Source organism: Opisthocomus hoazin, chromosome 1 (genome assembly GCF_030867145.1).
Source record: "Opisthocomus hoazin isolate bOpiHoa1 chromosome 1, bOpiHoa1.hap1, whole genome shotgun sequence".
NCBI classification, from domain to species: domain Eukaryota; kingdom Metazoa; phylum Chordata; class Aves; order Opisthocomiformes; family Opisthocomidae; genus Opisthocomus; species Opisthocomus hoazin.
In genome coordinates, this window is record NC_134414.1 from 71,016,004 (window position 1) to 71,031,321 (window position 15,318).

Consider the following 15,318-nt stretch of genomic DNA (forward strand, 5'->3'; position numbering starts at 1 on the left):
GTCGCTTCACGCTTTTACTCCCTGACTGCTTCCGTTGGGTGTGACCTTGTCCTTCACAGGGACCTGGGGATCAGCATACGACGCACTGATGCTACTGAGCTACCTTACGGAATCGTCTGCTGTGGAATCGGCTCCCACCGCCGCAAAGTCGCCGGACAGAAACGGCGAAGACACCCACCGCCGCTACCCATTGCTTGGACGTTCCCGAAAATGCGGTGGTTGAGAAGACGCCGAAAGCGTGACAGCAGGGTGAGGCAAAACCCTGCTGAACTGACGAGAAAGATCTACCAGCTATGTGGAGCTAGTTCTGCCCGTTCTGCCGAGCTCGTTTCAACGAGGACGTCAAGAATATGTGATTTCTATGACGTCATGAAGATGCACGGCAAAACCCTTCAGGAGACATCATCTCAGGAAGTGCTGGAAGTCTCCATTTCTTACTCTAACCCAGGAGAAGGGCTTGCAAAAAGTATTAGTGTTGTGGGAATGTAGTTTTCATTGGTTTGGATACGTGTAGAAGGAGAAGGACGTACACGGAATACAAAGTCCCAAGATCTGAAGATAAATTCTTGCTTAGTTCATCCGTTCTCGTAGATTTGACGCCACGGTGCACTTGTCTTACAACTTTTTTTTTGCGGATTTAAGGATATTTTACAGCGTTTATCGCCGTGAAAGGAGTGCTTTAGAAAGCAAGGCGTTTGTATAACTCGAGTAGTTGGTTTCCCCTAAGAAAAGCGAGTCCACAAGCGCGTACAGACTTTCAGAGCCCGGATGAAAAGTGTGGCGAAGTCGCGCCACGCATCCCGCAGCCGCTTAGCCTTGTGCCATCAAGACGCCGGGAAAGTTTTAACGCAAGCGGCGAAGAGCTGCATGTCGCGAGTGTTAAGGACGCTCCAAATAAGGAGATTCCCTCGAGTGGGACCTTCCCCGAGCGTTTTTCCGCCCCGGGGTGGAAGCGATCCAGGCTGCAGGGGAGCATCCCCGCTCTCCCCGGAGCTGGGGACCGCGGGTCAGGGGGCGGCCGCCCCCCGCCCCGCGGTACCCAGCTCGGGGGGAGAGCGGAGATGTCGCGACCTTCGGGTATGGTAAACCCATCCTGCGAGTACCACAGAGCACGAAGCTCCCCGTGGAAACTTCACGCCTGGGCCCTCTGAGTTAGCACGAAGTGGGCTGAAGTGGTGGCGGTGATGATTTTTTGTTTGTTTAACCTGTCCGCTGCTCTCCCGTGGAGTTTTGCTTGGTAGTCGGTCACCTCCAGATGGAAAAAAACAGACTGCAGCTGAGGGTCACGTTCGTCCCCAGCCTTAAAACCAGAGAATGTTGAGATGGCATAAGCGTGACCTGGTGGGGTATCAAGGCAGCCCCGCTACCTGTTCGCTTCTGCAAGAGCCCTTGAACGCTTGCGGTCGCGTAAAGTGAAAATAAATTAACACCGCTCCGAGGTTTCCTTCTTCCTTTTCTTGTCATACACGTAGGCGTGCATACATATTCATATGCACGTATATCCACGTGTATACACATACACATATATATATATGTACACACACACATCATCTCCCGCGTGAATTGGTTAGCGGCACCGGGGAGAGGCGTTTGCCATTAATCTGGGAACAAACCGCTAACCTCGGTGACTGGTATTTTAGCTTTTCTTTTCTCGCTCCTCTCAGTGCGGGGAGAGCAGTAAAGCCTGTGTGGACTGATTGTGAGGGGCTCTGCTGGAATTTGGCAGGCCAGGGGCTTGGAGAGAAGCCCCATGCTGACTCCTATTCAGCGGGCCAGTTTTCTGCGAGCTTTGGAAGTTTCACTCAGCCGTGCACTCAATGGCTTCACAAAGCTGATTACAAGCTTCAGCGCATTCCTGAAGGAGCCAAAAGCGACGCAGGTGCAAACGAGCCGAGGGAGCCCCTTATCCTGGTGACAGAATGGGACAAGCTGGGAAAGGCTTGGACCACACAAATCCAAGGCTCACCAGGCAGCAGCGAGCCTGCCTTGGGAACCGGGGATCATTATCCGCTCCATTCAGCGGGGACCCAGCGGCACGTCCCGGGGCTGGGGACGGCTCCCGGGGCTCCGTCCCGGGTGGGAGCGGGGCCGGTCGGCCCGACACCCCCTCCCCGCTCCCTGCGCCCCCGCCTCACGCGTGCTCCGCAGCCCACCCGCTCCCTCCAGCTGGCTTCTACCCCGGCGTCGGTGAGGGAGGCTTCAGCCCGACGCCTGAAGTACCTCGTCGGTTTTTTTTTCCCTGTTGCCGAATCACGCACGAAAAGGCGCCCCCCCCCCCCCCCCCCCCGCGCGTCCCTCTTCCCTTCCCAGTATAAACACGGTGCTTAAGGGTCTGCCTGGGAATCCAGCGCAGAAAACGCGCTGATCCGAAATGGCAGTATTCCTCCCGACCGAAGTTCTCTAACAAACACCCTGTTTTGAAAACTGCCTTGAATTCCAGAAAGAAACCAGCCCAGAGTGCACCCGGCTCCCCACCCCCCGCCCCCCGCCCCCCATTTCCCGAGCCACCCAATTCCCACAGAAACCTCCCGCAACACAAACGCCTGGTGAATGCTTTCCGACTGCGTGAAAGCAGCCCACGGTCCCTGCCCTTCCTGCCCCCCCGGAGAGCGAGGGGGTGGCGAGGAGTCGGGGGGAGCTGGGGGGGAGTCTCGGTGCCCGAGAGGCTGAGGCATGATTTCCTTTAATTGGGGGTTCTCGGGCGGAGTTCCCCTCGCCTCCGCTCCCTCGTCCCCTTTCCTCTCTCCCAGCCCTTCCCCTCCAGCCGAGAGAAGAAACTGCACTTTACGTCGCTGCGAAATTAATTACGGCCCTTCCCCGCTATCAATTACGGAGGAATCAGCCTTTCCTAGGGAGAGGAGAAATAATCAAAAGGCTTTTCAGTCTGGGGGGCGTGAGGGGGTGGGGGGGACCTCGGACCGCCGAGCACATAATGCGGCGAGGGGACTGCCGCGCTCCTGGCCGCTGGTTTCATATGCAAATACCGAGCTGCCTCCAAGTTATCATTACGGTGTTTTTGTTGTTTTTTTTTTTTTCTTTTTTAATGTTATTATTGTGTCGGGGTTTTAACAGCCACATGCTCTCCCCTTCCCTCTCAGCGAGGTTTCCTTGGCGATCGGCCACGCCGCTCCTTCCCCGGGCGCGCTGCCCCCCGCCCCGGCGCCTGCCCCGCCGTCCGTGCTCGCTTCGCCCGATGGAAATGAAAGCGGCCCGGCCGGGCAGCTGATGTTAAAGCGATCCCCCCGGCCCCGGGGCTCGCCCTCCCCGCTCCTGGCAGCGGCCATGCCCCCGCGGACCCCCCCCCCGGCCCCCCCGGGCCGATGCTGGGGATGCAGCGGTGCGTCTGCCTGCGCGGTTGCCTTGGCAGAAAGGTGCAGCTTTCTGATGTTCTTTTGTCTGATAACTAATTCAAGTTAATGCGATCTTTATGTAAAGCTAACAGCGGATAATTGTCTATTTTCTCGCCAACAATCTCCATCACAATCACTTATCTGGAAACCTGCGGTTGTATTAATCGTTATATTCCCCGAGATAAGCGTCTCTCGAATTAGCAGTAAACACTGCAGGGAAATTAAACAAACTCCAGAGCCACTTAAGTTTCCTCGGCAGCTTCTAACCCCCTTCTCGGGGGGGGGGAACCCCAAACCAAGCCGGGACCGGGGCCGCGCCTTCCCTCCGCCGTGCCCGTGTGGCAGAGGCAGGCAGGCAGCTCGCCGGGCTGGGGTCGGCCCTGAGCAGCCCCCGGTCACCTTGTCGGCAACGCTTGTAAACCGGGGCATGAAGTGTCTTGGTCGCTGCAGGGGAAAGGCGAGCAGAGATTAAGCAGAAGCCGCATGGCTTTGGGTCTGCCTCGAGAGGAGGAGAGCGCTCTGCTTCCTTCTGAGGATCGCCGTATTAGCACAATTATTGGCAATATTTATACTAGAGAGTGATCCGAACCCCAGGAGGGTAACGGGGAGTGCGAGAGAGCGGAACTACTGTGGGAATATCTTCTGCTGCTCAGATCCCGTCAGTCCCGTTAGGTGTAAAGAAATTACAGCAAATTGTGCTGGAAACCCCTCCAGGGAAAACATACTTGTATGAGAAAGATTTTGTCTTTTTGAGATGAAGTCAAAACATCGGTGTCAAACGAAACTCATTTTAGGGGCGCTGCCGTGCGTGTGTTTACTCGGGTACTTGGGGGCGGGCGGGGGGGGGGGCGGAGAGAGAAAAAAAGAAAAGAAAATTAAAAAAAAAAAAAGCCCAAACCGTGACATTTCTGTCGGGAACCTGGGACAGCAGGGAGCTCGCAGCTTCTCCGGGGGAGAGGAGGGACGGCCCGGCCGGGGACCCCCGCGTCCCGCCCGCCTGCTGCGGTGCCGGCTCCCCGCGCTCCCTGCGCTGCTCGGAGGGTTTTCCGCGTCGAAAGCGCTTTGTGAACATTCACTAATTAATCCCGGCACTTCGTTACGGAGCAGGCATGGAGGAATTTCAAAGCTCGCCTCTATGATGGGCTTTATTTATTGTCGTTTTACGGTTTTGGTAAGGAAACGGGGATTTGCACAGGTTTCCAGTGCAACGGCTCCTGTCTTAGCAGGGGGAAGGTGAGGTCTGGGATGGGAAAAAAAAACCTACCCTCCCCACTCCCCAACACAGCTGAGCACAAACTAAACAAAGTACGCAACGCAACACACAAACCTCCTGCTACTAGTTTGTGTGTCGGGGCAGCATATATCCAAATAAGATTAGTTTCTTAAATAAATAAATAAATTAAAAATCCTTTAACGGCTTCCGTTCTCGAACTGTTTCTCTTGTGTTCAAAGTTCCCTGGGTAGCTTTTTCTTACAGGGTTCGAGAATCATCCCACTTCATCTCTCACCTGAATCTTGTCATCTGTGCCATCTTGAAGTGATCTGTGAACAATGCTGGTCCCTTGGACAGCCCAAGCTGGTCAATCAGGCAGAACAGACTATGCAAATGGAATGGAAAGGCGAAGCGATGGAGAACAGTGGCCCCCATTGTCTTGGGCATTTCAAAGCGAAGCCCAGCTGCAGCAGGCGTTGCTGTCTCGGACCCTTGGTTGCTACTCTAATGTCATCATTGCAAAACATCACATTTTGAGAACTCTGCAGTCTGAATGCATGAGCAGCCCGCCGCAAAGGTTTCACTTTGCCGTGACATCTTTCCGAGTCACCAAAAAAAAAAAAAGAAAAAAAAGAAGGGGGAGAAAAGGAAAAAAGCCCAACAACTGGGGACGGGGATCCCAGCCACGTTGCCCGCTCGCACCCCTCAGTCCTCTTCCCTTGCGCTCCTAATGACTGCTGTGCAGTGGACCCCGAGCACCTTTTCCAACCTTTTGGTGAACGCCTCGCCTTTCTCATTGTTTCTAGAGTCGAATGGATGGTGGTTTAAGTTGCATTTAACTTATTTTCTTCAGGTCTCTTTCAGGCACTCTAATGAGCTAACGCCGAGGAAACGTCGCTGTGAGCAGGCGGTGAAGTATTTATTCACAACCGCTTCCACAACTTCAGATACGCGGGGCTTTAAAAGAGTCAGGCAGGGTCTTTGTGCGTGGTTAAACCGACAGCTAAGCTGCGTATTTACGGGTCTGTTCGGAGTTTTTTTGAACACTCAGTTGCTTAATACACTCAAGCAGTTGTCACTCCTACGTATGGCTGCCAGCCCCGCTCCAGCTCCTCTTCCCAGCGCTGGTCCCAAAGTTAGCCCTGCCATGAGAAACGAACTTAGTTGCGCATTCAAGCAACTAAATCATTGCCCATGTTTCACTTGTCGTTCCTTTTAATTTCCTTTTTTCTGCAGGAGAACATTTGTGATCACCGTGTGGTGAGCAGAGGAAACTCCCCTCTCTTCTACCCCCATCTCAGGAACATGCGCTCAAGACACAAAGGTCTGTGCCACCGGTACCTTAAAACGTTGAGGGCTACCCTTCCTTCCTTCCCATCTCTTCTCTCATAGGAACTGGTGAATCCAAAGCTTCTTCTCCAACAATGGCCTCACCACAGTGAGCCTTCACAAATGGATAATGCCATAGCCAGCCTCAGACACTGTCTAACTCGTAGAAGGATCGGTCACTCATTTGAGTGGTCACCTCTGAGTGTAGACTATATTGAGCATTCATGCAGGAACAGAGAAAAAAGTTTCATTGGACTAAGAGAGCAAAGCTAAGAAACTCTCAATTACATTCTTTGCAGGACCAAGAATAATTCAGTGTTTCTTTCCCACTCAAACTGTTTCTTTCCCTTTCTCTGGGGTAACGCATTCTGTAATAACGTCATCAAAATTACAAAGGAAGCAAAGGATGGAGTTATTTCAAACTAAATAATTATCCAGTGCAATTTGATCAGCTTCCTAAATTCAAGTTTGCCTGTTTCAGAATGCAGTGTGTTGGTAAGAAGAAAAAGGTGAGAGTAACAAATTAAAGCAAAGAGAGGCTGAAGTCAATGGGGCAAACAAACTGCTGCGTAGGTGCCATTTCATCTTCTGTCTGGAAGTTTCCTCCCCCTCAAAAAAGAGAGTCTTCCAAGGACAAATACTGGGTTAAAAGAAAGCCAGGTTCCTGTGACATCGGCCTTTTGGTCAAACGAGTAACAGCAGGAACGCAGGCTGCTACCTGCTTCATGCAGATGCTTCAATAGAGATGATACGCATGGTAAGCACCCTTTCCTGCCAGGCATGTATTAGCAGATGTCCCCAGCAGTCTTTCCCCTATCTGTTCACCACCTTAAAATTTTACCTACTAGACAAACGGATCCCCCAAGATCTATGTCCTAGGAGGTCTTGAACATGCTTCAAGTACTGTCCAGGCCCCTCACTTGCTAACTTGAGTGGAGAAACCCAAAGGAAAAGCAACGTTGTGCAGCCAATGCCTACGCTGAGGACAACAGCAATGCACATGGCCAGCGGCCAAATGCCCTCTTGCTGTAAGTGGGTGCATCTCCACCTGGAGCTCTGCTTGAAGGAGTTCCAGAAAGAGGTTCTGAAGGAGGAGGATGCAGCGGCCCTGAAAGGGGTGCAGCTGCTCCTTCTGTGCCTCCCGTGGAGGTGCTGCCATGGGGCTATGCAGCACTGGGCATCCCCTCTGTGGACACCACAGCTCCCACTTGGTGGTGGGATGGAGGATGTTCACCAGGGCTCAGACCACGGGTGGGGAACGGGGGCCCACAAGCTCATCCCACTGCCCTTGACCCAGTCACATCCCTCTGTGCCAGCAGCCCTATTCCCAGCCCATGCTGCCAGCCAGACCTCACCCCCTCTCAGAAGTCCAATGGCCTTATGCACCGGGGCTGAGAGCCCAGAGGTGGGCTAGCCACCCTGTGCTTGGCCGGTTGTCCCTTCACAGCACCGAACAAGTTCCCGTCACCACAGGTGAATGGGCTGGGCTCCGACGGGAGGGAAACTGCTCCAGATCTGCCCCTCGGGCAGGGTGCTGGGATAACTTGGGGTGACCTCCTTTCCCAGAGGCCCCACGTCCCCCTGCCAATGTGAGCTAATTGGAAGCAAGACCACCTCCTCCCTTGAGGAGCTGAACTTTGTTTTCCTCTCACAGCTGGAACATCTGCCCCTTCCCCAACCAGCCCCAGCCCTGGTACATTCAGCCACAGTTATCTCTGCTCGAGCACTGACTGTATTTTTCGTGTTTATTATCATTCAACACAGTGTAGTGCCATCTGGCACATGCACACATGGGGGGGGGTGTAAGAAAACCATATATTCAGCAAATGGAGCATACAGGGTTTAGGTTTTGTTTTGTCTTGTTTTTCTTCTTCCTGCAGTTTCCATTTAAAATTATGCAGCAGGGATAGCTGAGCAACTCATTCTCATGAAAAACGATCAGAAATTTCAGTTAGGAAATTAAAAATTAGAGGAGAGCAGTGATACTGGGAAGGGACAAGAACACCCTTTCTGCTGAAATACTGTTTCTTCTTTTCCTCCTTCCGTATTTCATTTCACCTCGTGCTCAGATAAGGAACAGAATTACTTTAAAAATATTTGTGTTAACTCTTTTTACCCAGGATTTCTTCTGGTCTTTCAAATTGTTATTTTACTGTAAGACATGTATTTTAAGCCAGTGATACATAACAAACTACACTCCTCCGAAGCACTAGAGCACCATGAACCACCCTGCAGCCCTCGAGATCTTTGCTTTTTTCACTGCTACAATAAAAATGGATGTAAAAAAACATCTCCAGAGTGGATGTAAGAAACACACATAGTAGTTTCAGTGAAAGCTAACACCTAACGCGTTGCTACCTTAATTTGAAGATAGTTTTGTAACAGAGTTGTATAATCAAAGCATTTTTCTTCCCTGGTAATTCATGCACTCTAAGATTATCAGTGGAGTTGCCCGTGGAAAAAATACTACACAATGTATTGTATTACTTGATTAATTTTCTTTCATTTTTTACTTTAATTTTGTCTAATTACTGTATTGTGATCTAAGTCAGAGATCTTGAATTAACTATCAGCCAAAATTTTGAAGAAACCCTACAACTGCAAGATAATGATGAAATTTAAATTACTGTCGGTTATTGTGTAATGTCTACACCATGGAAAAGCAAACCTTCAGGTATTTTCATTCCATTTGTGTATATAGCATTATATTTTTCCTGTTTCATTTTTCAGACTAGAATTTCCTTCCACTTCCAAGGTATGAAAACACTATTAAAAAAAGCAGTTTGGGATAAGTTGTTCCACCCACCCCCCCCCAACAGAATTACAGCTTTGATGAAAATGAGAAAGAAAATAATTCTTGGGACTAAATTGTCAGCTACTCAGATTTCTTCAGAAAAGCATCTTGTTGTTTTACAGATATAGATGCAGAGGGGTAAAACTGTTCTCTGACCCTGCTAAAATAGAGAAAGATACTTCAGTGCAATCGATACGATAGCTGTATATTGAGCTAGATTCTGGTCTCATATCAGTTTAAAACTCAATACATCCTTTGCTCAAGCCCTGATCCAAGGCAAATGATGTCACTGTAATGACTTCAAGTAGACTGTGGATCAAGGCCTTTTACGCCACTGTCCCTCACACCACTAGGCTGAGAAATGCTATTTTTACTACACTTCTCCTGTGAAATCAGATTAATTAGGAATAAATTAGAAATGCTTTAACAGAGATCCTTGGGGTAACTTTTTATGACAATACTTTTAATTTTAAATATTTCTTAAAAATACAATTTGATAGCAAAATAAATATTTGCATTTTCCAGTATATTTCTGCTCATCTTTGATTTTTGGGTGAATTGCACTTTACTTTTATATGCTTGTGTTTATCGCCTTATTTCTGGCAACAGAGAATTGCAATTTTTATGTAAATAACAAGCGAAAAGAGAATCTATTGTAAAATACAATGTATGACAAATTCATTGAAACAAGCAAAATAATTTAAATAATGGTTATTCAATAAACGTCAGGAAAGCAATCCCACACCTTTGCTGATCGAGGCTGCTGTGTAACTTGGAAGAAAGCAATCAAGGGAGACTTTTTATGCAGTAATATATGGAGCCTGTTCCAGTTGTTAAGCACATAATTTGAAATTCAGCAAGTCTTACCAAACAGGATCATAAACAACCACAATTAAAAACTCAAATCTCTCTGCTTTGTATGGCAACGTGTATGGGAAAAAAAAAAGTGTTTGTTTTTTTTGTGATGACTCAGATTAGCTTCAATTAAACTTAGCTTTAACTCTGAGAGCTGCAAAGCGAAGCAAACAGAACTTTGCCGCATACTGTTAGAGGTTGTTTTACTTACAAACCGGTAGAATTGCTTTTAAGCATCTCCAACAAAAGAGGTATAGACGAGAAATCAAAGTGGAAGGAACAGTCCTAATGCTAAAAGTATAATGTAAAAGCCTTGTGTGCTGGTAAGCATTAATAGGTAACAAATCCAACTTGAATCTACCCATTGCTTTTCTTTATCCTGTATGCACTGAACAGGTTGAATTATAAAAAAATCTTCTTGTAAAGGACTTTAGGTTTTAGAGTTTACAGTGTTTCAACAAACATTATTAATGAGAATATCCAGAATCAGTGTAGTCTGGTTAAATGACATATAATCTGCAAAATTTTAGCAGTGATCAGACAGCGGCAGAATGATATTTCCATATGTTGAAACTATCTCGTGCCATTCACGTGAACTGAAATGGCAGAACAGACTTGCCTCGTTAAACCATGTCTGTAAAGACAGTATGTGGGGAAAGAAACCCCATCGTAATTAAGTGTCCCATCTAGATTATCATATTAATGTTAGGTCATTGTAAGCGATGGGTAGGTGAAGCAATGTTTCTTCTCAGTGGTAAGAGCTTTGAAATTTTTAAGGAATTTAAATGCTTGAAAATATTTTCCAGCTCACCTACTTTCACCTTGAAGTGTAGCCCAAGATTTCCCTATTATTATTCCTCTAAGTCTTCTGAAGTGGCTTTCAAAATGCATAAGCGAGGATTTATTGTAAACTTCACTGTTGCAGCTTCACTGTGGTTGTTCTGATCATTTCAGGACAAATGTGACAGTTTCAACTAACGACCGAACATCTATTGTGTTCGTGCTGTATCCTGGTTATCTAGTTATTATTTATTTCCTGCTTGTTCTATTGTTTCTTGCCTTACGAAGACTCCTGTTCGCTCAGATAAAATTCCTTACAACATGGCTGCAACACCAAGGGTTGGGTAACAGGGGTCCTCTGAATGATAACACAAAGAGCAATAGAAAGAATCCATCACAGCATTCAGTAGTACAAAGCAATTTATTTTCAGTAGACATCCTCTTCACTACTGGATTAGTCACTTCACTAATGAGCAAATGACCCATAACTCACAGGAGTGGGAACTTAATGTGCAGGTCTTGCCTTCACCAGTGCAGATGAACTGCAGTGTGCTCGCCATTATGCAATCACTTCACATTTATGGCTCCTTCCCATCTTTCTTGGGAATTCCATATGGCATGGGAGTTTCAGGTGGGTGAAAAATGCAGGACCCAACGACAAAACAGGTACTGGGCTTTATATTTTTTATTGTTCCAAAGAACATTAATGAAAGATGCCTCCGGCATCTAGATTCCACCAGAAGCCCATAAACAGACAATGAACCCTTTTTAAAAAGTGATCTTTGTATGTGCTAATACATTCGAGACGCTATTTCCTACCACTATAGGTTCGACATCTCTCAGATTCGTTGTCCAGATCTTACTTTCACACAACTTTAAGTTTAAAGAGAATTTATCAGGCCATTCACTATATGAATGCAGCTTGTCTCCCTGTGCTAGGGAAAGCTGACATTGAGAAATCTAAAAAATTCTGAGTTTGTCAGTAAAAGAAGAGTCTACAGTTTCAGTGGAATCAAAGAACTTGTAAGACAGTGCTTTTAAATGTGTTTTCCCCCCTTTCCTTAATTTCGTATATTGATTATATGTATTTACAGAGCCCAGAAATTTGAGTGTATGATTACTAATTATTAATAACCCAGAGTTCAGAATGAATCAAATCAAAAGTATAAAATATTCAAAATTTTGAAGTTGGTGGATCACCTTTGTGACCAGGGAAACAAAAATGTAAGAAGTACACCCTGTACCTCATTTGGTAAAGAATGATGACAGGATTCCATACCCAGTATTATTTTTAACATTTTAAAGTAAATTCCAGGACTCATTTTGTACACTTACTCCAGAAATAGTTGCCTGGAGACAAAATAACTTTAGTTTTGATGATAGGGCTGACACTCTTCTGCTGAAATCCCCAGGATAAGTTCATCCCCAACTTTATACCCGGCAGAGCACAAAAGATTTACCTGCTTGACACAATAAACCCCATGGTAACTAGAAGGTTTCTAAGCCTTTAGAAATATTCTAAGCCTTACCCACTTACACATAAGGCCAAAAACCAAAATTGCTTCTGTTTTCTCAAACTCTGAGTGAGGCCCTGGACCAAATCCCACTGAAGTCAGCTGTACTCTTTTCTATTGACTGCTGTAGATCTCAAATCAGGACATACCTGCAACTTTCTTCTGTTGTTCTGCGTCAGTGATTGTTTTGTGCAAAACCTTGGATGAAGTATTGCCAACGACTCTCAAGACAGAATTAACTGAGCAGTAAAATGGAATGATTGGCCTGCTGCTGTGTTACGTATTACATCTTATTGATGTAACAAGTACTACAGGTGTTAGGTCTATGAATACCTCTGAGCTTTTCTGAATTAATGCTTCTTTCAAATAAAAACCTGTGGTTAAACTGGAGTATACTTTAGAAACATGTTTCATTTGGAGAAATTTCAAGGATGAAGAATCCACCACAGCCTTCAGTAGACAATTTCAGTGCTTAGTTGCCATCACCGTTGACCATTTAGGCCTTTTTTAGGTCAGAAATTGTCTAGCTTGACCTTCCAGGTGCAGTGTAGCATTTATTCTCTTTGTCTGCTAGACTGAAGAGTCCTCTACAGCCATCCTTCTGCCCCCATATAGATACTTATGCGATCAAGTCACCTCTTAACCTAGTCTTGAATATGGTTTATCTAGACTGAGTACCTTCCCTTTCTTCTACACACACTGTCGAAGATGCTCTCTGGTCTTGTAATCATGCTACTTGCTCTCCTCTGAAATCTTTCCAACATCCTCTAGGTTTATAGCACGGTGTTCTCAAGTAGCTACGCAAAATTAAGACTATTTTAAACCTGGAGTAGCAGCTTCTGTTAAGTTCTTACTAGAATTATATTAGTCATAATGACATTAGAAATAAATAGTGAAAGCTGTAATAAAAGGTGACATATCAGGTGGTACTTCAGGGTTAGAGCTTTAGGGGCAGGGGCTTAATGGGAAAATAAATGGTATTTGTGCCTTCAGCACTTCTAAATGTCAGCCTCTTTATTTGGGTTGCTAAATGTAGGTGTAGAAGTCTGGCAAGAGGTGCTGTTTCATAACCTAGAAAACTCCTCCTTTAATTTATTTGTGAACGTGGTCTAACATCCTAAAGTTTTCCGTGTTGCCTTTGGTGAGGGCGCCATTCTCATCCTGCTCTTGAAAGGCTGCCTAATGCTCGTGTCCACTGTTAAGGTCACTGCAAAACGCGGTCTGAGGACTGATGCTGTGCAAAGCAACAATCCCGGTAAAATTTATAAAGCACTTGCCTGGGCAGCAAAAGTAACATGTTAAACTTTATCATAATTGCATTTTCTTTGGAAAATTACGTTGAGTTAATTCACACCTGCTATAAGATCTCCAGCATGACTGCTTCGTGAAAAAGTTGCTATGTCATGTGAAGAGGCTTATAGAATTTATGTAAGATATTTCAGCCAGTAACTGACTGGTATGCAACACAGATATTTCATGCATGTTGCATCATGATGGTATTTCATGAATTTGCTTTAACAAAAAAAGATCCCATCAAATTTGAAGTAGTGAAATATTTGACTTTTCTCTGTTTTGCTGAAATATGTCCTCCCAGTAAAGCAAGTAACACCCCTTTAAAACTGTGTATCTGTTCACACAAACAAAAAACTCAATGTTTTATTTAAACAAAAATGCTCAGTTGCTCATTTTTGCCATGATCAAGTTTTTCTTCTAGCCTTTTCTGTTAGGCTTTTTACTTCTGCTTCTGTTGGTTTTGTTCGTGCTTTCAGTCTGTCACTGTTTCTCACACTCCTGTTTTTCTCCATCTTCTGTTCCCTTCTGCCTTACCAAGTCCATGTGGGACGAGCAGAAGCCCAGGCTCCCCGACCACCACAGTTTTTGAACATTGGGGTTTTGTGCTCTAAACACAGGTAAGCCAGGGAATGGCTGAGATCAGGCTACATTGTTTATTCAGAGAATTAAAAATGAGACTACAAGCAGAAAGAGGCGGGAATGCAAAACAAATCCCAGTAAGAGGGGGTTTGAGAAAACCTCTCAGTTGTGCAACTCTAAAGCCAGTTTCTGAGGAAGGGCTATGTATCTGTGCAAGTCCCCCTAAGCCCTGGTCCTGTCGGGGTAATTTCTCCCATTTTACAACTTCAACGCCACCCTAAAATTGTGACAAGGTTTCATAAGTCAGCTCAGCACAGAGCCATTTCTCCTTCCCTCATCCCCCTCACGGCTGCAAGATGAGTCTAGGGTGCAGCGACAGCCACGAGTCAATCAAGGATGGTTCTGATTGTAAATGCCTGCAATGGTGTAAATGACAGTGCCGACGGAGATTATATTCAGAGCCACGTACATGCTGCAGAGGTCCCACCTCGAGATTAGCCTAAAATACCACCCAGATCTCTAGGTCCCTCCCAATTAGCACAGCCAGGCAATCTTCCTGGCACTACAGCGGCAAGGACATATTTTTAGCTCAGTGCTGTGCTCTCTCCCCTGAACTCTTGGAGCCCCGCTGAGCCAATGGAGTCCCAATCAGTGGGCTAGCTCTGATGCTGCCCCTTCACAAAATTGCCTGTAAAACCAGTTCTGTGAGGGATCTGTAATGAGCTCAGCAGCTTGGGGCTCTCAGTAAACTGCAGCGGTGAACTGAGTTCATGGGTGAAATACCAGCCCTTTTATTCATCATCAGCACATCAATTAGTAGTTTAACAGGCAGAGAAAAGATACAGAGACCGTTCATTTAATATTAGGCTGGTCCTAGTCTGCATTTGTGCTAATTCTGGCAAGTTTTCCGCATTTTGATACCCGAGGAGAGCTAGTTTCTTGATTTTACTTCTCCATTCCCCACACTACAAAGAACCTGCCAGCTAAGTTCTGTTGCAATGTACAGCATCAAAATGTAAAGATTAGTAAATAAGAAGTTAGAACAATTCTTTTAACAGATTGCACTGCTCACAAAGAAAGATGTTCTAGATCCTGTAGGATTCATATACGACTCGTGATGTTGTTGTTATACTTACCGTTCTGGTTTATTACTCTCAGAGACCATTAAGCATTAACGATTTGCATTATACAGGAAACACTTGTGAGTTAATCAGTGCCTCAAGTTCTTCAGTGGTTCCACACTTTCTTTCTTCCTGTCTTACAAAGAGCTGATTTTACTACTTAATTAGTTCCTCTGGTCAAGGGCTATGGACCCAAGTGTTGTCAAAGTTAGCAGAAAGAAACATCTGTCCACTCAGCCAGAGTTCTCTCCCATCAACAGGAGACACGTACAAACAGTTGATGGCAAACAGTATGTTCACCAAATGATGGGCTATTATTTTTTAACAAACCGATTGGAACAGCTTAGGGTTTTTTTTTGTATTTTGTTGTTGTTTATAAGCATTTGAGAAATACTTGCTGGGAACATATTTCAGCCAATTTCAGCCTGTTGCGTGCTGGATCTGTGCCTTCACTATTCATTGCTTCCCGCTCTCCCAGAGTAACTAGTCC

The 15,318-nt window shown here is 46.0% G+C and overlaps 1 long non-coding RNA gene across 1 annotated transcript in view; it reads left to right on the forward strand.

Annotated features, from left to right (window-relative positions):
- The window catches only part of LOC142363282 (uncharacterized), a 76,537-nt gene that overhangs the window by 20,770 nt on the left and 40,449 nt on the right, over positions 1 to 15,318 (forward strand). The window contains exon 2 of the long non-coding RNA XR_012765648.1: positions 5,800 to 5,887. This is a non-coding gene — a long non-coding RNA (uncharacterized LOC142363282). The remainder of the gene's footprint in view (positions 1 to 5,799; positions 5,888 to 15,318) is intronic.